This window comes from Ictidomys tridecemlineatus, unplaced genomic scaffold (assembly GCF_052094955.1).
Source record: "Ictidomys tridecemlineatus isolate mIctTri1 unplaced genomic scaffold, mIctTri1.hap1 Scaffold_52, whole genome shotgun sequence".
NCBI lineage: Eukaryota > Metazoa > Chordata > Mammalia > Rodentia > Sciuridae > Ictidomys > Ictidomys tridecemlineatus.
Window position 1 is genome coordinate 2996797 of NW_027523416.1, and position 24144 is coordinate 3020940.

Consider the following 24144-nt stretch of genomic DNA (forward strand, 5'->3'; position numbering starts at 1 on the left):
CCTGTGTGAGATAACTAACAATATAAGATAGTTACTGCTCTTGGAGCTTAAAATCTGTTTAGAAAACAAGATATGTATGTCAGGGTCAAATGAATGATGTTTATAATAAGAGTTCAGAGTTGGAAAACATATCATTGGGGGTAAAAAGGTTAGGGAAAGTTTTGTGGGAAAGAGGGAAAACAAGATGAGTCTTGAAATACTAGTAACACTGAATTAAAAACAAGATAAAACAGAGTGGGTAGGCCCAGCTGGATGTAAGACAAAAGGACTTTGTGACAAGAGAAGGTAGAAAAGGTAGACTGGCAAAAGTTTCTTAAAAATGTGAATGCCAAGCTAAGCAGCTTCACTTATGTTTTACTGGATTTGAAAGTTTCCCTTGTAAAAAAAAGTCTAGTTGACACAAGAGTTGTACAAATTTATGGGATACAATGCAGTGATTCATTACATGTGTACACTATGTAATGATCAAATCAGGATGATTAGCATATCTACCCATCACTCCAAACAAGTTATTTCTTTATGATGAAACATTCAAATCCTCTCTTCTAGCTATTTCGAAATATGTATACATTATTTTAACTATAGTCATCTTACTGTGCGATCACATACCAGGACTTATTTCTCCCATCTAAATGTAAATCTGTGCCTGGCCTGAAAAGTTTATGAGCAGGACATAGAGAAACAAAGAAGATGGACGAGGCAGGGAGATAGCGTAGAAAACTGCTGACCCAACAGTCACTCACTAAATGTTTACCTTGCTACCTCAACTATGGCTGAATTTCTGAAGACTGGAACTCACACTTCTTCACGTCCCTCCTGATACACAACACAATATTACATAAATGCCACTGGGCCAGAAAATATTTTGGCAATAAATGAATAAATAAACTTAGAGAAGAAAAATTTTCTAATATGGTTGATCTCAAACCTATCCTTCAATGCCCTTTTATTTCTCTCAGTGACTGTTACCCACCCAGTAGCCATCTGACTCCCCAAGTCAGAAATGAAACACCCCATGCACAATCAACCAGCAAATCTTGCTGCTTCTACCTCCAGAAGGTCTGTTGAGTCAACCTCTCTCCATCCTTACTGCTACTGCCCCAGATGCTATAATACCCTTTTTGCTTCCCACCACCGGCTTCAATCTAACTCTGTTGTGATAAGAGGTCTTTCTCTAAAACACCAGGAAGGAAGCCAGAGAGTGATTTGGGGGTCATATTCACTCTTACAACAACTCACTCTTTGGAGAATGACCTCAATCCTTTTTGAGGGCAGTACCCCCAAATGATTTCACTCTAAGCTCTACCTCTTAAAGGTCCTACCACCTGTAAACACTGCTGCAGTGAGGTCCAAGCTCTCCACACATGAACCCCTAGAGGACATGCTCAAACCACATCCAAACCATAGCATCTGGGTTAGGTACCTGTCCTTGGTTTTGCACTGCAACCTGTGCTCTCCCCATCACAGAACTTGCAGCATGTCATACACTGAACTTCCTCTTTGTTTGTGTATTTATCCCACCAGATGATAAATTGGGCCTAGGCAGAGATTCTAACTAATGTTTTTTCCACAGTCTCTCTGATACTAAGTATGATGTCCAGTTCACAACTGTATCCAATGCAAACTTACTGCATGAAGCAAACAAAAGGACAGAGTCCTTAAGACAGACCAAGAGAAAGAAATTAGGATGAAGATGGGAACAGAATAATTTCATGAAGCTCACAATTAGCCACACCTAATGGCATTTAGAATCATCATTCGGGTCAATAAACTGAGTATCCTGCCAGGGCTTGACATTTTCTTAAACACAAATAGATAAAGCTTGTCTCACTGGTTTATAAACAGTTCAATTTGATTTCATCCAAACAAGCAAACAGACTGATGTTACCACCACAAGCCCTGGGGGTGAATACTCCAGTGACAGCCATTTAAAACCTGTTTATTTATATGGTCAAAACTAGTTCAGCAGCTTCATGAAAACAATAGAAGTGATAACCAAAAGGGAAAAGCTCTGTAAGTTCAAGCTCCCAGGAAGAGAAAAGACAACCAAAAATTGTAAATGGGATAAACAGGCAGACATAGGTGAAAACACACAAGCCAGGACACAGGGTGAGAATAAGGCAGCTTTAAGTTGAGGATGCCAGACTGTGAAAGAGAGGTGCACAAACCCCTATCCCCCCAGGGAGGATACACAGGTACAACGGGAGGGAGGACTGCTGGGCCCAGGGAATCCCACCCAAGAGTATGACTACACGTATGAGGACAGATCAGACACCCCACACCACATACGCTTCACTGTCATATTTTCATCTGGTTATTCAGAGAAACTACAGTCACAGGAATAACTTTAAAAAGCTTTCATAAAATAATTTCTGTCCATAAAGGAAATCTACGTTAGTGAAAGGATCTATTTCAGGAAGAGGGCTGCTCAGAGACAATTTTTATTACCTGAGACACTGCTGATCTGCACACAAGACAGTCTTTATTCACTATATAATTTCTCCTCTCACCTTGCTATATTTGTTCCCATCTCCCCAGAATCCCTGATCCCTGTTCCTCTCTGGAGCTTGGGAAACTTCATAAGTGTCGGTCATCTGGCCCAGTCTCATATTTTGTGGGACTCTCCTATGTATATGCACATAATTAAAATAGCATTTGTCCTGCTAATCTGTCTTATGTAAATTTAATTCATAACCCAGTCAAAGAACCTAGATTGGCCATAAACAGAAAAAGTTAAAATGCCAGAAGTATATGCTTCATAACAAAAGCATTATTATGATGAAAATAATTATGCAATGAAAAAAACAAAGAATTTGCAAAATGTGTTAAGGAAAAAGAAGGTATATTCACCCCTAGTCCCTATATATATATACATCCCACATCATTCTCAATCATCCCAGGAACCAAGATCAATGGAGCAACTCACAAAGATATAAAAGGAAAAAACTAGAGAAGGCAAACAAAACCCTGCAGGCTCGAGGAACTGCTGGGCAACAGCAGCAAAGGCATAGGTGATGCCCAGCTTTGAAAAGGACAGGACTTATTCACAGGCCATGGAGCAAACACTATAAATCTAGTCATTAGATGGAAACAATGGCTAAAGGCAAAAACCTAGAGCTTTTCAGTTGGTGTTTCAAATAGAAACCAAATAAACTATTAAAACGGAGCAACTCCCTAGATTTGGGCTAATAAAACCAACTCAGAGGACAGAAATCAGCAAAAGGGCCTGTCTCCTTGCCACACTGATTGCTGATAAAATAGCAAGCTCATCTTAAGAAAAACAACATCCTCCAAGTGGAAACAAACGTACAAAGGAAGACAAAGCACACACAAGCATTTCAAAGGATATGATCAAATGCAAAATAAAAAAATAGAAACAACTCATAAAAGAGAAATTTGGCTTTGGAAACTCTCCAGGAGGAACATCTCTGACTCTGTTCTTGGAATCCTATCCCTACCTCCTACTAGGCAACACCATCACATATTCCCCAGAGCAGCAATGAGTAAAAGAAGGAGTGAATAACAATTACATAAGAATTTTCTTTTAAATGAAATGAAATGAAACTGAAAAGAATGATTAGAAAGAAATCAGGAGTCTCACAGTCAGAATCTCATACTCAACAAAGCCCTTGGGCTAGAGACATAGCTCAGGAGTAAAGAGCATTGCACACAAGGTCCTAGGTTTCAACCCTAGCAATAAAAAAGCAAAAGAAAAACCAAGCCCTTGTACCCAAGCAGTGGTTCTACCAGGAAGTCCCTTTATTCAGCTACAGGCAAACCATGCAGGAAGCCCAGGAAAGGATCTGCCCCAGGGTCTCTAAGTGCTGATGGATTAGCTATCCTCCCAGTCTCTTCATTTCCCTTCTAATCCTCTGCAGACGACAGAGAAATTGCTGGACTTGGTGAATGCTTTTGTAACCCTTCCCTTTCAGAAGCTGCTCTCAAGATGGGGAATTTCCAAATGGCTAAACTGGCTATCACAATACCATATCCAGGGAGGGAGTGAAAGGTTTAGTTCTGGAAGTGCTCCGCCATTTGCCAAGGAAGTCACTGGTCCAGAAGTAGTCCTAGAAACATATTTGTACTCACTTCACTGGTAGCTGTTAATTTTGATACAGGTTCTTGCTAAATTGCTGAGGCTAGCCTCAAACTTTGTAATCCTCCAGCCTCAGCCTCCAAGTCACAGGGATTACAGGTAAACACCACTGCACCCAGAGAAAACATGCATCTCTTAAACGCCTCATGTGTGCAGGTTTCTATTTAGGCAGTTTCTATGGATTTGTTTTCACACCAGAAATTATTTCTTAGAAAATGCTTCTTGCTGAAGGGGCTGGGGTTATGGCTCAGTGGTAGAGCACTTGTCTCACATGTGCAAAGCCCTGGGTATTCAATGCTCACCACCACATAGAAAGAAAGAAAGAAAGAGAGAAAGAGAGAGAAAAATAGAGAAGGAGAGAAAGAGAGAGAAAGGAAGAAAGAAAGAGAGAAAGACAGAGAGAAAGAGAGAGAGAGAAAGAGAAAAAGAAAGAAAGAAAGAAAGAAAGAAAGAAAGAAAGAAAGAAAGAAAGAAAGAAAGAAAGAGAGAGAGAAAGAAAGAAAGAAAGAAAGAAAGGTATTGTGTTCAACTACCAAAAAATATTTTAAAAAAAGAAAGAAAGAAAAAAAATGTTTCTTGCTGAAGTCCATTTTCTAAACAGTCTGTTGTATACTTTCTGGAGATGACTGGCAAATTCCTACCTTCCCTTGTGTAAAACTCCTTATTTATTTATTTATTATTTTTACTCATGCTGGGGATTGAACCCAGGGCCTTGGGCATTTGAGGCAAGCACTCTGCCAACTGAGCTATATCCCCAGCCCCACAATCCTCCTTTCTGTATGTTTGTTTCATCCCTGTTCCTCAACTTGGGATGCCTTGTGATCTGCTCTAATCAACAGAAAGCAGCAGAAGTGACACTGTGTTAGTTCTGGCTTAGGACTTCATAAGCATGGCAACTTCTGTGTTTATCCTCTTAAAGCCCAGTCAGTCCCCAGTCACTGATGCCCGCAATTCCAGTTGCAGCCACAGTAAGTGTGAAGTCATCTTGGTCTTTCCAACCTTGGTTGAGGTCTCAAATGAATGCAGCTTCTGAGTGATTCCATAGGACATCACACAGTGAAGAAACCACCACCACCCCCAGCTGAATCTAGTCAGCCAAGAAAAATATAGAAATCATAAATTGTTGCTATTTTAAGCCATTAAACTCAGGGATGGTTTGTTATGCAGCAATATGTAAGTGAAATAGTCATAAAACTGAAAGCATTGTGTTAAACTTCAGGGAAAAGTAATAATAAATAAAAGAAAAGCTGATAATAAGGAACACAACTCCAGAGGCCAGCAGTCAATGGTATGAAAATCAAGGTGTCAGCATGACACCTCTGGAGGCTCTACTGGAGAATCTTATCTTTACCTCTTCCAGCTTCTAGTATCTGCCAGCACTTTTTGGCTTATAGCTATGTTAATCAGATTTCATTTGCTGAACAAAAACCTAACCAGAACAACTTACAGGAGAAAACATTTATTTTTGGCTTATGGTTTCAAAGTTTTAGTCCACAGTCAACTCAATTGTTCTGATCCCAAGGTGAGGAAGAGTATTATGGCAGAGAGGTGTATCAGAAGGACACTGCTCAGCTGATGGCAGCCAGAAAGCAGGGAGAGAGCAGGAGCCAGGGACAGAATACATAATCCCTATGGGCACACCTCTAGTGACCCACCCTCTCCAACTTTACCTGCCTTTAGCTACCACCTAGTAACCCATTCAAATGATTAATCCATTGATTAGCTCACAACTCTCATAATCTGATCATTTTACCTCTGAACATTCCAGGATCACAAGCTTTTGGGGAACACCTCATATCCAAACCATAAGAAGTCACATTGTTTCAATCTCTGCCTCTGCAATCATGCCATTTTTTCCTCTTCTCTCTCTGAAGTCTCCCTCTACCTCATGTCTATAAGTGATTACATTAGGGCCCATCCAAATTATACAAAAGAGTCACCTGCTATGGCTTGGATATAGTTTTAAAATATTACCCTCCAAAGGTTCACGTGTTGGAGATTTGGTCCCAATGTGGCAAGGTGGGAGCTGAGAGACACTATTTAAGAGGTGGGGGCTCTAATGGAAGGTCCTAAGGATATTAATATTAAGTAGCTGCTCCCAGAATTCATAAAACCCTGAACTCTCCCGAGAGTTGTTATAAGAGCAAGCCCAATCTCTAGACCCCTAATCACTCTCTGGCTTCCTGTTTGGTGATGTGATCTCTGGCTCCCACACATGTTCCCTACCATTTCATGCTGTCCACGATTAAGCCCTCATCAGAAGCAGAACCAACTGGGCCACCTGAACTTGGACTTTCAGCCTCCCAAATATTAGTCTGCCTTAGGTATTTCTTTGTAGTAACAAAAAAAAATAGACTAATACATCACCCTATCTCAAGGCCCTTAAGTTAGTTACATTAACAAACACCCCACTCCATCTATTCCGTACAAGGTAACGTTTACAGGTTCCAGGAATTTAGACTTGGTCTCTTTAGGGGCCATTACTCTGCCTGTCACAACTGCTCAGACAAGAGTTAAGCACAAGAATGAACATACTAGTTTAGTCCAAGGCTGTTGTTTTCTAAAGCTTTAAAGCAATAGACTACTTTACTCAAATATAATCCCAATAGTTAAAAATAAAAATGAAATAATAAAAAAAATAAAAAATAAAACTCTTTAAAAAAATGAAGAGAGGATTCTGGGAAGATAGCTAAGTAAGAAACACCAGGAACTTGTTTCCTCAGACAACAAATGCACTGGCAGAATGTATCAAATGTAAGTATTTTGAAACTCTGGAGTCAACCTTAAGATTTGGAGAGTAGTAAATTTTGGCCAATTTCAGTTCACAGCATTGTAGCACCTGCCTATGCACCAGTCTCATGACAGGTAACTACAGATCTTCTCTGGGAGAGCCTGCACAAATTTATAGGACAAGAAGAACTCTGTCCAAAAATTGAGGATCTACATACTGATTACTGACAGATACAACTCTGATTTTAGAGACACAAACCCATGGGCAGGCAGCCATTGTTGTAATCCTCCCCCAAGTTCCTCCTCCTCTGATTGAAGAAAAATCTAGGAGATTTAATGAGCCAGAGACCTTTTTCTTTCTTTTATTAACCTACCCATTCATTTTTTCTACCCATTCATTTTTTACTTCTTACCCTATTGAAAGTCAGACATTTTTAAAAAAGCAACTACATATACAAGGAAATTTAAAAAGTCACCACACACATCCAATAAAAGGTGCAGGTTGAAAAAGAACTGAAAAGAACTTAAACTTATACTTCAGGCTAATCTCCAGCACAGCAACAATAAAAAAAAAAATCAACACATTCTGGAGAAAAGACAGAATCTGATTTCTAGAGCTACATTATTAGATTTAAATGTCCAGATTTTAAAAAAAAGAAAAATCCCAAGAAACAGGAGAGTGTGGCCCATTCAAAGGAAAACAACATCATCACAACAGAAACTTTCCCTGAGAAAGACCATATAGATGGTGGGTTTGCTAGAAAAACCTTAAAACAACTGACTTAAAGATACTCAAAGAAGGGCTGGAACTGTAGCTCACAGGCAGACTACGTGCCTAGCATGTGTGAGGCACTGGCTTCGATCCTAAGCACCACATAAAAATAAATAAAGGCATTCTATCCATCTACAACTACAAAAAAAAAAATTAAAAAGATGCTCAAAGAATCAGTTTATCCTGCTAAGCGAATTAAGCCAATCCTCAAAAAATCAAAGGCTAAATCTACTCTCTGATAAGTGGATGCTGATCCATATGGGGGTATGTAAAAAATGGAGAAACTTTGGGTAAAGAGAAGGGAAGGGAGGGTGGGAAGGAAATATGGGGGTGGGAAAGATGATAGAATGGGATGGACTTTATTATCCTAGGGACATGTGACAATACATCATGTATATATATGTATATATATGATGTGAATATATATATATATATATATATATATATATAAAACATATATATGATGTGATAATATATCATGTACAATCAAAAAACTGAAAGTTGTGCTGCAATTGTGTACAATGCATTCTATACAATCAAAATGCATTCTGCTGTCATATATACCTAATGAAAATAAATAAATTTAAAAAAATGTTAAAAGGACTGGGAATGTGGCTCAAAAAATAAAAAGATGCTCCAAGAATTAAAGGAAGACATGAGCAAAGACAAGAAAATGATACACTAACAAAATGGAAATATTAACTAAGTTATAGTAACCAAAATGAAAAATACATTACAGGGATTCAAAGACATATTTGAATAGGAGGAAGAAAGATCAATGAAACTGAAGTTATGACAATTGAAAGTATTAAGTCTGAGAAGCAAAAAGAAAAAAGATTCTCTATGTTGATCTTCAAAATTAAAAAAAAAATACTGATGCACAAAATTTCAAAATCTGGGTATCTTACTCAATACTGTTCTAACAAAACCATCCAAGTAAACAAATGGATGTCCCCAGTCTTCAACTTTTACTTCTCATCCAGCTACAGTGTATCATCCATGCAGCCGTCAAAATTATTATACTAAACAAAGCTAATCCTGTTATACCTGTGCTTTGAAATACTTTCTTTGCTCTCAGCTGGCTAACAAGGTCCTCTGTTCACCTCGGGCTGTCCCTCCTTGCATTGTGCACACTTCATCCCCAGGCTTTTACACAGAAGCGGTCACCCCCAACTTCACTCTCTCCCAGGCAAACATTTCCTGGCCTTCCTCTCTGCCATTATCTACTTCTTTCTCTGGGTGTTTTCCTTGATGCCCCAGACCATTCCCATGTGCTCTAACATACATTCCCACATGCTCTCATGGCAACACTTAAATCCTTCCTTGAAGACCTTCATTCATACATTTGACAAATACTGAGCTTCTGCTCTGTCAGACCCGGCCCTTGGTGCTTGAGATACAACAGGGAATAAGACAAAGAACTCCTCCCCGTGGAGCTGATGACATTCTAGTAAGAGGAAGCAGACTAGAAATTAACGTCAAAATAATAGCAAAGAAGTAGAATATTTGGTGATTGCTCATCATTATATCCCAGGAACCTAGGACAATGCCTCGCTCCTAGCCAGTGCTCAAAAAATACTTACTGAATGAATAAATACAGCAGTGTGAAAAGATGCTATGTGAATGTGAATTATTGTCTACTGTCTATGAAAACCTCTTCTCAGAATCTGTCTAAGCTTTCAGAGGCCTAAAGCATGTTGTGTTAGTCATACCAGGCCATTCACTACTTAGACTTGGTTTTACAGTTGGCAAAAGTCATAATTTTACCAGTAATTTTCAGATCAAATGAGTTAAGCACTGAAGTCTCGAAAGTCCCAACTTGGCATACTGTGCATCTTCCTCAAACTCAAAACACAAAATTAAAAGAAAGCCAGTTCCTTATATGGTTTGGACACCAGAATGCTGGCTTCGTGCTATATATAAAAGGTTAATACTGGAAAAGTCAATAACTACCATGAACAAGGACCCTGTCATATCACTGTCAAGGCCTAATCCTACCTAAGTTATCACCTGCTGAAGTAAATTAAAGTCAAGAAAGTAAACATTTAATGAATATTCACTTGCCTTTGGTCCAAGAAAGTCTTAGAAATAAGCTTTCCTTTAATTAAAAATAAAAATAACCCAGAAAGCTGAAATAAGATCTGAGGAACACTCAACACAGGTCAGCCAGTCAGCATAAGTAAGAGTTGGCAGTGCCCAGGTGAAACTGCTCCAGGATGTGACTGTAACACCATTCTGTTCATGCAAAAATTTGGAAAACAGATTTTCTGGGCAGAACTGGGGACTAACATCTCCACTACCAAGTTCAAAGCCAAAAAATAAACCTGGTACAAAGGTACCCGTGGTTCTGAAAATAGCTCACTATCTTTACAGACAGCAAATACATCAAGCCTTGGGACTGAGACACGCACCAATCCATCAACCAACTGACAAGCCAGTATTATGTACTAAGTGCTCTGAAGCATAGTCACACATATAAGAAAGACATAATTCTAGGCCTTAAGGAACTTTAAATCAAGTTTAAAAAATAAGACAGAAATGAATGGAAAAACAAAAAAAAATGCAAACCAGATTGAAAGGCTGGCATTCTAAGAGCCAGAGAAGTAGTAGATTGTTGCTCTGGAGGCCAAATCAATTGGGGAGAGCCCAAAGAGGGATGCTCAGCAAGGCTGGTTTCACAAGGAGTGGGACTCACCAGGATGTTTGGAGACTGAGAAAAGCAGAGAAGAGCCCTACACTGTTCTAGGTGCCCTTCAGTCTTGAAGGACAGATGGGAATCACCTCTCCCTGGGCCATGCGAGGCTGAAGGAGAAAGAGGAGAATGTGTGGAGAAGGAAGAGACTGACACACTGCTAAGGCAGAGATGTGTAAGGCAGCCATGGTGGGGAAGGCTACAGCAAAAGGCTCTGGTGTAGAGCAGGCCAGACTGTGGAGACCTCAAACTCAAAACTAATGAATTATTTCCAATTACTGGTAAGACACTTGATGATGTGGCCCAGAAGTATCACAATGAACTGTGTTTGGGTCTTCCCTAAACAGTTTCATGTAAGTCTACACTGTCCACACAAAAGAAGTAGAGCAAATTTTTTTAATGTGTTAAAAGTTGAAAAACCAACATATTTTCATAGATATTTAAATAAAGTCATATCACTGTGACTAAGTTTTAGATCATGCAGTAAATCATACATATCTGAATAAGAGCTATAACTACTGAAAGATCCATTTTAAACAGCACTAAAAAATGACTTCTGAAAGGCAAATCTAATCCTCCTACACCTACTCCATCACTTCACCCTCCCCCACAAACCTGACTAGGGTCTTTATTTTCCTTTAAGCATTACAGGTTTCTTTATGTATCTAGAAGGAAGAGCTGTTAGTCATCAGTCTGGATGGTGTGGGTTAATAGGGTCTTTGTTCAGAAAATTTAATTATAGGTTTGAACCTTGGATGAATGCAAAAGGAAAACACTGGAGGGGACTCTCAGCTAATCTGCCAACTAAGTGGACCCATGCGACTTCAGGAGCGTCCCTGGGTGCATTGTAGAGGCAGTTTCTTCCCTGTTGTCTGTAGCATGGCCTGCCCTAGTTTACTCCTAATTTGCTTCTCTGGCCTGATCTCTGACTGTCCTACAACAACCATTTCTGACAAAGGGCTCTGCAACCAAAGGCCCAAAGATGCTAAACCATAATTTTGGCAGTTTTATACCCTTTAAAGTTTTATATACCCTTCTGCCTCAATGCAGGCAGCAAAACTAAGACTGCGCCCCTGTGCACTGGCTCCAGGAAACCTCAGAGCTTTCCCACCTTTGACCCCAAAGGCTTTGCAGAGGAAACAAGAGTTTAAAACCTGGCTTTAAGGGGCTGGGGATGTGGCTCAAGCGGTAGTGCACTCGCCTGGCATGCGTGCGGCCCGGGTTTGATCCTCAGCACCACATACCAACAAAGATGTTGTGTCCGCCAAGAACTAAAAAGAATAAATATTAAAAATTCTCTCTCTCTATCTCTCTCTCTCTCCTCTCTCACTCTCTCTTAAAAAAAATAAATAAAACCTGGCTTTAACATACCTCTACATTCACCAAATACTTTGACTCTGGCAAGTGATTATCTGAGGAAAGCTGCTGAACCAAGGGTATTTGGGGCTGCATTTTATACTTTGTTATCCTAGAGATACCAGTATTTAAAAAATATAAACTAGAAACAAAATAAAATGCAATAACTGTTAAAAGACTAGAGTTTGAAAGTTTTCTGAGCAAGAAAGGAGAAAACTGATTAATAAAAAACCTGCTTTTTACTTCCACAGTAAATCTAAAATTGATGACAGTATTACAAAAGGATAAAAGTGCTGACCAAAAAATGTCAGCGAAATCAACACAAAATGCATAAAGAGAACCTCCCAAAGTAGTGGAGCTCTGAATGCCTGGAAATCTCGTTTCCTCCTAAAGCTCAGTTAAGTGATGATAAAATTCCTAGTTTAAAAAAAAAAAGTAAGGGAAACTGTTTTAATCAAACTAAAATAATCAAATTAACATGTCCAAACATTCAGATTCCTAAAGAAAAGTAATATGTGAATATAATGCATAGGAATTGTTAGGGCTACAATTAATTGAAAGGTGAATAGGTTATTCTGGAACCAAGAACTCTGGCTTCTCTTTATTTCCATCATTCTTTCATTCACTGACTAATATGTATGGCATTCTGAAGGATTAAAAAAAAATTGAATCAAGCATTCAATACCCTCAAGTGCTGGGGAAGTCAAAAATCAAAATCTTAAAACAACTAATCCAAAGCTCTCCTGTTTTGAAATCTCCCTTATTAAAAGGCATTTCCAGTTCAAAATGCAAAGGTAATGATTCCCACTGAGCAATGATTATTTGGATAGAGACATGTGGTAAACATTTCCTAGGGAAATGAAAAAAGGTCAAAGGTAAAAGACAACTGAGAAGAGCTGCAACATCTCGGCAAGTTACAAATTTAAGGGGTAAGGGACACACATAACCTCCATCCATTAGAAGCTGAGATTTAAAAGAAAAGCTGAGGCTTCTCTGGGGTGAATATCATGACATCTGTTCTCTTCTCATAATAGCAACTAAGTTGATTTAAGAAAATATTCTCTCTCTCTTTTCTAGAGCTGTTGGTTCATAATTACATGATTTTTCTTGAGCTTTGGTTTTCTTAAGATGTGTTTATTCTGCACATCTGCTCTCCCCATACCTGATTACACAAAGGTATCATAAAGAGCAAACCAACAGGTATAAAGAGACCAGCCCTCAAAACAAATCAAAGCAAACAGCCCATGGAGTCCTTTGGAAATCTTGGCTGGCAGCTCTTGTAAATAAAAGTGCTTCTAAAGCAGAAAACATTAAACTACCGTATTTATATAGGGCGTGATTGACAGGTCAGTTATTAACTTCATAAAAACACAGGCAATGTTAACTAGCAAGAATGTTTGTTCTAGTTGTTCTATCTGAAGGAAAATGAAATCCAAGATAGAATGGCTTGTTCTCTGTTTAAGTATTTATTTTAGAACCGTGCAGTATAAAAGAATGTTTTTTCAAGTCAGTGAACTTAAGCTATTTTGCTTACTGTTCTGGAATTTAAGTATGTTGTTATAATTCTTTAGAAAACAAATGTTACATTTACTAAAGTCAAATTCCAATGGTGCACCATGATCTTTTCAAGCCCTCAACAATTTTTTACTCTTCTGAGTTACTAAAACTAAAGAAATTTACATTAATTCATCTTTCTTCCAGTAACTAACGTGTATCAAATCAGGGAATCAAAGTGCAGGCAGACTTCCTCCCAGTGCTCTGGATGCAAGCATGTGTTCCTTGAACTGCTTATGGCAACAGGCCTAAAATCTGCCAAAAGGAGAAAAGAATGAAGGGTCTGTATTTTATTAATATTATTTTGAGGGCTTATTTTTATCTATACATTCTATCATGTGTGATCACTTATTGCAATATTACAAGGCAGTATATTTTATTTTAAAAATTCTCTCAGAAAATAATGTCAGCTGCAGGTAAATATACAGTCAGGAAATCCTGTAGAAGAACTCAAGTCCATTTCTGCAAGCAATAACTTTTATCTTGAAACTTACTTAACATGGTTAGCGCCCACACCCATCCCAGTGGGTACTGACAAAAAAAAAGAAAATGTCATCTAACTTAAAAAAATGTTTCTCCAATTTGAAAAGTGACTTCTCTAGTAGTTGTTTTGAGCAACTATATAGCAAGGAAGTATACAAAACTTCTATTTACCCAGTCTATGCTCTTATTCATTTATATGATGATTTTTTTAAAGTAACAAGGAAAAGGTAGATGGAAAAGTTAGAAGGGAAAACAAGGTTTTGCTTTTTAGAATCAATCAACAAATACTTTTAAGATTGGAGTTACATAAATTTGGCATTTCCTAGCCAAATAAATGCTTATGAAGTGGACTGGTGTTTATGTGCATGTTTGTTTATGTGTGTTTAATATTCTCAAGCCTCAGAGTTTTTCCATGTAAACAAAAGTTTTGTTAAATGCCTCTTGAATTAAATTTAAAAGGCTATTTGTTATCAAAATGTTTCGCTCATAGTAAAGGCTGTCATCATATGAGCTGCACACTAAACACAAGAGCAAACCCCAAATCCCAGAAAAACTATCCGTGCTCATCAGTACATTTAATGCAGCACAATCCTGATTCCTCCAGAGTTCCTACAAACAACAGTCCTTCAGAACACAGAATTCTTATGAAATAAATACTCAATCTTAGAACATGCCCTGGCCTCCTCCACTACCCACACATCCCCGCCCCTCCTGCAGGACTATATTTTCAAACTAGAATATTTGTTTTGACACACTTCTGCTTGCTTAATTCTCTGGCAAAGGATTTCTTGTGCACTCCTAGCCAGTAATGAACGTTTTGCCAGAAAATATGCAACTCTTAGCATGACAAGAATAAGGGGGTAAAAAACCCTTCCATCGAGACTTCCAGAATTGAAGATAAAAGCAGGTACACTGGATGAAGAGAACCCTTTCCCCTAACATTATAACTTCCTCTTGTTTTCCCTGCTTCACACCACTGTGAGGAGGAAAACCTTCATTTGGCAGTTTCACATATCTTCTCTACACTATTTAAAGCAAGGAGAAACTATTACTCCAATCTTGCTTTCTAATTAAAGAACTACTTATCCAAATGAAAAATGTAGGTTAGCTAATCCTACTCAGGGAGTAAATCTCCAAAACAATTTCTTAATAACAGTTTATCGAGAAAATTAAAATCCATTGAATTCATTTAATCCAGTGGAATACTTACTTCTCTTTCATTATTTCTCCAGTTACATTTAAGGAACCCAACACTCAAAAACTTAACAATGCAAGATGTTTCCACCTTTCCCACTGAATTCAGAAGGGCTGGGTGGGAATCACACTGTGCTCCTTGGCGAGCTTAGGGTGTGGGTGAAGAACCTCCTCCACGACTACCCTGAATCTTGAGAGGGCAAATCCACAGAATAGACTTCCTTCATGGGTGGATTCAGGCACTCTGTAACAAAATAAAACACAACTGATGGATCTTGAAACAGAAAAGTATATCCCAAACAATTTTAGATTATTGAAATGCTTGTGAGCTGACAGATCTTCTTCCTGCACACATCACTTACTTACTGATGTCTCCTGGCATCTATCCTCACCCCACTGGTGATCTCATTCACTCCTGGTACGGTATATCATCTCCACACAGATGACTCCTTCATCTAGCCCAAACTCCACTCACATATCTAACTGCCAAATGGATATGACCCACTCCACATGCCTCAGCATCTCAAAACATAGTTGCAAAACTGAACTTGAAATCTTCCCTCAACAATCTGTTCTTTCTAAATCTTCACCTTTACAAATGGTCCCAGAAACTATCCAAGCCAAAACTCCACTATCTTTCCTCTTCCCTGGTCCCCTCATTTTCCATCAAGTCCTATCAAATCTACTATTATACTCTCTCTTGTAATCAATATCCCTCTCCATCCTCCTTGCCTGCCTCAATTTTCCCCAAAGCACAACTTTCTTTTCTCACCATTTGGTCCATCCAGTTTTCCAAAATGGGTTCTTTAAAACACAGTTCTTTGCAAAATATCCCACAAGAAGAATTCCATGACTCAATATTTTAAATGAGTATCACATTAAAGTGCTCAAGAAAGCCTGGGTTGAAGATACACATTCACACCAACCCATCTATGCCACACCTGTTCTCCTGGCTCCCTTTCTCCACACAGTTTTTCTTCATCTAGCTAATCTCTACTCATCTTTCAAGCTCAGACCCTGACTCTTATAGGAAGCCTGTCTGAGAGATACCATTTATCTCCATTTCAAGCTTTTAAATTTCTTCTTGCCATCTCTATACCGTACTATGGTCATGTAGTTTGGAACATATCTACTCTGCTGGATTCTGAGATGCTTAAGAGCAAAGATTTTCCACTTATGTGCCTTTTAATGCTTAGCACATTGTTGGTACACAGGAGTACGTCAATAAACCTACATGAGCAAATGAATGCTAACATGCATTTGCTCATGCCAACTCCTAACTTACTCAATCAAACAAAAGCCCTACAGGTAGTTTCCCAATTCTGTACATGAAGCAACTAAAGGAGAAAAAAATGGATAAGTTTCATTATTCCTCTAATATGACACTTTTTTTTTTATCTCCTGCAGGGTATACATGAGTAATTCTACTCAACTTCTCAGGAAAGAGGACATGATTAAACCACTGGAAAACTGCTTGGCAAAACTCTTGTTACTTTTAGAAATACTATATATTATTGAACAAAAAAAACTTTGATGTAATGGAAAATTAACTGGGTTAGGAGTCACATTTGAATTCAAACACCAGCTCTGCTTCACACTAGGTATGAGGCATGTAGCAAATTAATCATCTAAACTCCAAGTGTGTCATCTAGAATGAGGACAATAATACTTTCCATATTGAACATTCCTATTAGGAATACATAAGTATAAAAAAAAAAAGCCCTCTGCAGGCTTTGTTATAAAGTTGGATACGCCAATGCTGTTTCCACCTTGAACAATATAATGGAATGATGTTTACCTCCCCATCTAGCAATATTTATGATTGATTACTATATATTTCTATTTTTACTTCCCTTGATGATAACTAGTCCAAATAACTGGAAAAGTTTTTAAATCTGCATACTGAAAGTTAAGAAACTTTCTACAAAATTGAACCAATCAAAGCACATCTGCTTTGAGGCTTGGAGTATAAACTGGGAAATAAGAAAAACCATTGAGTATTTAATAAAAAGCTCGACAACAGTCTTAAAAATTTCAACAAAATCATGACCAGTACAACTGGCTAGACTATCTACACTGCAGAGACTGTCCACACTCTTCTGTCACTAATGGAATCTTATATAATATAGTCAATGCTCCCAGCCCTACAAACTATGAACAGCTCAGTAGATAAATCTCAATAAGCCTCCACATCAAACAGACTGGAAGAAATCAAAAGACCACTGAGCTAAGCCAGACCAGGCTGATATTTTGGTTTATTGGTTAACTGTTATGCTTGGAAAGGCATAAAGCTTAATTGCAAGGCTTGAGGTGTATGTAAAAAATGCCTGACTTAAGTAGAAATACTGATCAGAGCATCTGTCACTAGTTAAAATACGAGATCTTTACCTGGGATATTTTTTGTTATTTTTATTTTAAATAAATGAAAATAGCCATTTACACAGTGACTAAACATGAATCATTGTTTCAGCTTTTTGAGAATGCTAGGAAATACCAGGTGTAAATGAGAGAGTAACATTGCTGTTAATCCAGGGCATCTGAAAGTTAAAAGGGGAAAGAATCTGGTTTAGTTTATGGCTTCTTGTGGTATTAACTGAAAGGGTAAAGTTTCTAAGCTGGAAGGCTTGAATTAAAATGTAAAAGATTAGGTATTATTGAGTTCCTCGGTTACACCCAGCTTCCTGAGTTAGTTGAGACAACACCCTACTAGCCATTTAGCCTAGGGCCCTATGCAGTTTGTCACAGGGCCCGAACCAATCAGTTTGAATGTGTACCCCGCTTAGGAATGACCAATCACCCCTGCCCGAGCTGTTCCCGCCAATGGATTTGCCAATCACGTCTCAGAGTTGTTGTTCAATTTCCCCGTGCCTCATGATGATTTGTTCTGATGTATGCAAAGCCCACCGCCCTCTCCAAAAAGTGTACTTAAGCTCTGCTTGACCTTTGCTCTGGGCTCTGGGCTGCTCTCCCTCCTTGAGTGAGCACAGAGCCCCAGCGCGCTGGAATGGATCCCCAATAAATCTCCTTTTGTCAATTGCATGGAGTAAGTCTCTTATGTGGTCTCTCCCTCCGATGATCCGCCGGACCCCCTTTACATTAACCATAGGTTTATCACAATTTTTTTTAAAGAGAGAGTGAGAGAGGAGAGAGAGAGAGAGAGAATTTTTTTTAATATTTATTTTTTAGTTCTCGGCAGACACAACATCTTTGTTGGTATGTGGTGCTGAGGATCGAACCTGGGCCACACACATGCCAGGCAAGCGCGCTACCGCTTGAGCCACATCTCAAGCCCTCTCACAAATACTAATGAATACAACACTTTGAAACACTGTATGGAAAAGTGAAATCTGGTGGTATAATCTGGATCTCTTAAACATTTTCTACTGAGTAACTCCGTTGGCTGAATAAGCAACAAAAGCTAACATTTTTTAAAAGGCCCTAGGAGAAAGTTCTCCTAGTAAAGGTCTTATGAAAAGCTGAAAATGAGGTCCTCATCACTGCCTTCCTCTAATTTCCACCACTACCAAAGCTACCCAACTATACTCAAGCAGCATAGTGCATTAGGACATGCAAAGACTTAAAATGCAATCCCTCCCCTTTAGAACCTTGTGTTCACTTGAGAGTACATAACTAATTTACAAGAAAGAGACAGTACACAGCCTCTGGGGTGGTACAGGAGAGTCCTATGGAACAAAAAAAAACAACAAATGCTGAGATGACAATTAAAACAATGGGCACTAAAGGAGAGTTTCCTATATACTAAGCACCAGCCTTAGGCCCTCTACACCAGCCTTAGGCCCTCTTAGCTTTATCACATTTGCTCCTCACAATTCCAGAGGCAGACTCTATTGTCATTCACATTTTATAAGGATGCTGAGACAAAGAAATGGAGGCTCAGGGGACTAAGTCACTTCCACCAGAAATCAAATGTAGACATGCCTATTTCTACATTCATCTTCTTTGCCTGCTCCTAGGGCAGAGCCTGAAGAAGGCAGTATGGTCTACTACAGAGCTGCAGCCCCAGAGTCTGTTCTCCAGAAAACCAGTTTTAGGAAGACCATTGGGCTGAACCCAAGGATGGAAATCAGCATAGCTTAAGAAGAAGGGAGAGGCAGGCATTTAGGAGCAGAAAAACCATGAACAAAAGCACTCAAAGTAAAAGCTTAACATTCAAAGGAACAATAGGGAGATTAGCTTGATTAGTGTGTGGGTATATGTTTGGAATGGGAGAAGGTAGTTGGCAGGCTTTAATAAATATTTGTAAGTTTGAATAATGCGAGATAAGGTGAAAAGGGCCTTGAAAGCAAAGCTGAAGAAAATGCAATTAACCAACAAATAACTTGAGCAAATGTTCAGCCTCCCCAGTAATAAAAGCAATGTAAATTGAAACACCAAGGTCTTTTTCTTCTCACATTCCCTGAAATTTGCATAAAAAAATACTTATTTCTGGGGCTAGGGTTGTGGCTCAATGGTAGAGTGCTCTCCTAGCATGCATGAGGCACTGGTTCGATCCTCAGTACCACATAAATGTGAAACAAAAATACTGTGTCCACCTAAAACTAAAAAATAAATATTTTTTAAAAATGCTTACTCTTAGTACTAGGAAGATTGCACATGCTGGTAAATGTGTTGATTGGTATCAGTTAAAAGAAACTTGGCTATTAGTTTCATGGAATGTTTATATTCTTCAGTCCAGCAATCTCCCTTTCAATAATCATAAAAACATGGACAGGGGCTGGGGTTATGGCTCAGTGGTAGAGTGCTCACCTCACACGTGCGAGGTCCTAGGTTAGATCCTTAGCACCACATAAAGATAAATAAATAAAATAACGGTATTGTATCTAACTACAAACTAAAAAAACAAATTTTTTAAAAAAAGGACAAAGATAAAATTCATGAGAGAATATTCCTTGCATCACTATCTATAGTGGGGAAAAATCAGATAAAATGCTCAAGATTGTTGATTAAAATAAAAATAACTCTTTTAAAAAGAAAAAAGGCCAATTAGAGCAATAAACTTTATACTATGTGAAATGGAAAGTGAAACGTGTGACTGGAAGTGAAATGGAACCTGTTTTTTCAAGAAAATTAATTTATTAAGAAATATGATGGGCTGGTGATGTGGCTCAAGAGGTAGCGTGCTTGCCTGGCATGCGTGCGGCTCGGGTTCGATCCTCAGCACCACATACAAAGATGTTGTGTCCGCCAAAAACTAAAAAATTTTTAAAAAATTCTCTCTCTCTCTCTCTCCCCTCCCTCTCTCTCTCTCTCTCTCTTAAGAAAAAAAAAGAAATATGACAACTTGTGGGTTGGGGTGTGGCTCAGTGGCAGAGCCCTTGCCTAGCACAAGTGAGGCTTTGGGTTCGATCCTCGGCACCACATTAAAAAATAAATAAATTATAAAATAAAGAACTCTGAAAAAAAAGGAAGAAAGAAAAGAAATATGACAATATGTAAAACCTAACAGTATAGAATGCAACAACAAGTCATGTCCTGTGACCTAGAAATCACACACAGGAGACTCTACTTGCAGAAAGAGGCTTACACATTAAAACACTTTATAAACAAAGATACACAGCAGTCTGTTAATTTTTTTAAAACTAGGAGGATTATAAATTATCAAACAAAAATGAAAAGTGATTCCTACCAGTGAAAAAAGAAGGGTGTGTGTAGAATAACTACAAATACATTTTATAAAAACTAAATACTCATGAATTAAAAAAAAGGTCCAGAAAACACAGCAAAATGACAACTGCAATGCAATAGCCTAGGTGAAGACAATAAAACTGTGTAACTTTTTCATATTTTTCTTAATAAGCACATATTACTTTCAACATACAAAGAGAGAAGAAGAGTGAAACAGAAGAGTAGGAGTGAATTCCTGGAAACCACAGCGTCATCCCCCCCCCCAACGTTCTGCCCATACTTAACTACCCCATGTCAAATCGACACACTGGCCACAAAGAGGAGAGATGCTAGTTGGAAAGCAAACCTTTTGACTATAAGGAAAGAAAACTCAGCCATGGCACTGATACCAGGAAGTACCTGAAGGACCAAAAAACAAGGCTGAATGTTGGAAAAGAAAGAGTGTAGGAAAAGATTTGGGAGTCCAAAGACCTACTGAAAATGTACCAGTGTTTTCTTTTAATTCACAAATGCACCCAGGTCTCTGAAGATTCAAGATTTTTCTAAGTAAACGAATCAAAAAATACAGAACAAGGAGAAGAGAAAATACTCTGACATATCATTTATTGTTCCCCATAGAGAATAAGATATTGCCAATTACAGAGTACCTCTGATTATAAAGAATACACACTAGAAATCAGGGAGTCCCTCTGAGAAATCTCCTTAAAGAGCTGGCCTACCTCTAAGCACTTCCTACCACATGAGCTATATCACATATACCATAGAGAAAAACGGGAAGAATCCTCAGATGCTCGCCTCTTGGATTATACCAGAACAATGGTATAATATTTGATTCCTCTCTCTTCTTCTTTATCATTGCTGTCACTTCACAATAAGACTGACCTGTTCCTTGATTGTGTTTTAGTTTATTTCATTGTAAGCACACTATATGTTCCGTGAGAATAGGCTGTTCTTAGATCTTTTTTGGTGTCACCTAGTACTAAGCCCTGTATACAGTTGATAGTTAATACATATTTATTGATAGATATCAGGCTAGGTGCTCAAAGTCATTCCAGACTAAGGTAAATTGAGAAACATGATTCCTTCTGCTACTGTGATTTTTTAAAATAATTCTATGAAGAGTGACATTACTCCAGGTGTCACTATACATGACTGTAATCCCAGCTACTTGGAAGGCTGAGGCAGGAGGATCCCAGCCTTGGCAACTTAATAAGACCTTATCTCAAAATAAAAAATAAAGAAGGCTGGGGATACAGCTAAGTGGTAGAGCACTTGCCTAGCAGGCATGAAGCCCAGGTGTAGTCCTTAGGACTACCAAAAAAAAAAAAAAGAAAGAAAGGAAGAAAGAAAGAAAGAAAAGAGGGTTATTATACAGAAGGCCCTAAAAAACCATTAAAAATTCTATTTAATGGGAGCAGGAAGAAACGTCCACAGAAAATGCCAGGGATTCCATGGGATTCAATTTTCATGGACAAGCCAACCAGTTTGGCAATGCATGAGGGCATAATTTTAAATGCAGTCATAGCTGAAAACAGGAAGGATATACACAATCAAGTATTTAGGGACAGTATGTTCCTTGGTGGAAGGCCACAACTTATAGTCATATGGCAAATGAAATACATGATATTATAAATGGTGGCATTGCAGGTAGCCCACAGAAGTTATTTACTTCACCACTGGAACAATATACTTTTATAATGATAAATAATTGAAAACTAGTTCATTGAAATATTGGAAAGCAATCAAGGAGAACACCACTAAAAGAACTTCTTTTCTCTGAAATATAGAAGCTTCAGGGAAAGTTCTCAATTAAAGCATTAAGGAGTTGGAGATGTCCTGTGCTGGGTTTCTGGGGGAAACTAGGCACTTGTGACCCTTAGAAGTCAGTGACACAGTATTTTTAATACACATAATTCCATTTCCAAATGCAGGTAGGGGAGGCAGAGCACCAATATTGCTCTTCGTTGACCACATTTTCTAGCAGCAATATAAACAAAAGGTGAGGGAAGATTTTCCCACATTAATGGAAGAACTGGAAGAGACACAGGGAGAAAGTGTGTTTAAAAGACATTAGCAAGAGCTCTGCTACAGCCACGTCTGCACAGTGCAGCGGGAGTGAGGCTCTTCCCATGAGGGAGAGCAAAGTCCACAGTTACCTTCAGCATTCCACCTTGCTTTATAAGTAACTTTACAGTTGAGTCCAAGTCTTGCCTCTCCTCTTCCATTGTTCTTCAGAGATTTGCATCCTATTTTATAAATGTGTGTCATCCCCTCATCCCCTCAGTGCTTGAACCTACCTCGTATACTTGCTGAATGAATGATGAAGAAAAAAAATGTCAGAATGCCTAACCTGGACACCAGTTACACAGAAATGGAACCACAGGCATAGGAAAGCTTTGATTAAAGGGGTGACAGAGGGGATCAAGTGAATTACGGGACAGGGGTATGTAGCTGACCATTAGATGGATCTAAGTCAATTATTCAGATTTGAGAGGTTGTAGAAATAGATACAACTAAGATGAAGATGTCTTATGAGCAAAAGAAAGGCAAGATGTCATGAAATTGTGCTTATAGAATGCAAAATTCTAGTCTTCCAAGATTTAGCAACTGGATCAGACGTACTGATCCTTGTCAAATGAAGCTAATCTAACCCTAACTTCTGTCAAGCCCAGCTGGTTTGCCCTGACCCAGACAGCCTCATGTTCCAATTCTATAGAGGCAGTTTGTAGAGAACAAAGCAGTTAGAGTTCAGAGGACAGAAAAGAAAGAAACTTGGCAGAAAAAGAAAGAGAGATTATTCAGAACAATTGGCCTAATTTGAGTTCAGAGGCAAAAAAAGTCACATCAGAATACCACATTCAATTGAAATAGAACAGGGATTTTTGACACAGAAACAAAAATAATTAAATGCCAATTCCCATAAATTTAGAAAGATCATTTGACTTCACACTATTTGGCCTTATGATAAGAAAACCAATATATGGGTCAAATTCCAAAAGTAAACCAGAGTTTGTGATAACAAACATGTTAACACTGTTAGCTTATTAGAGATTAGCTGTGAACCAGGAAGATAATTCATAATGTCAAAGAGCATTTTCAAGCTTGGATTCAGAATCTCTATTTTAATGTTTTACAAAACTTGGTTCATGTGTGAAGACATACATATACTTTGTTTCTGGGTGCTATGGTTTTGGATATGGTTTATCCCTCAAAAGGACATATGCTGGAAGATTGGTATCCAATAAAATGATGTTGGAGTAGTCAAACTTTTAAGGGGTAGGGCCTCATGGAAGGTAACTAGGTTACAGGGTTACTTATACCCTCATGAATGGATTCATGATGTCTTGGAATAGGTCAAACCTCATGGGACTGAATTAGTTCTTGATAAACTGGGCTATTGGAAAGCAAAGCCACACCATGCAATTGGCCCTTCTATGCAGTCCATTGGTTTCCTTTCTACTTCCTGACCATGTTGTGATAGCCATGGGTGTGGGGGAGGGAACTTTTCCAGAATACTAGCACCATGCTGTTTGGACCACCTTCCACCACCAGAATCATGAGCCAAATAAATCTCTTTTCTTTATGCACTACCTAGCATCACGTGTTCTGTTACAGCAACAT

At 38.5% G+C, this 24144-nt stretch overlaps 1 protein-coding gene across 3 annotated transcripts in view; it reads right to left on the reverse strand.

The window, feature by feature from the left end:
• Nucleotides 1-24144, reverse strand: part of LOC144373879 (transport and Golgi organization protein 1 homolog) — a 168719-nt gene that overhangs the window by 121201 nt on the left and 23374 nt on the right. For 2 of the 3 annotated variants that reach the window (XM_078036851.1, XM_078036850.1), the window contains exon 4: nucleotides 14894-15121. The exons of the other annotated variant lie outside the window; for it this stretch is intronic. The gene's annotated coding sequence lies outside the window, so the exon portion shown is untranslated. The remainder of the gene's footprint in view (nucleotides 1-14893; nucleotides 15122-24144) is intronic. 3 annotated transcript variants of the gene reach the window in all.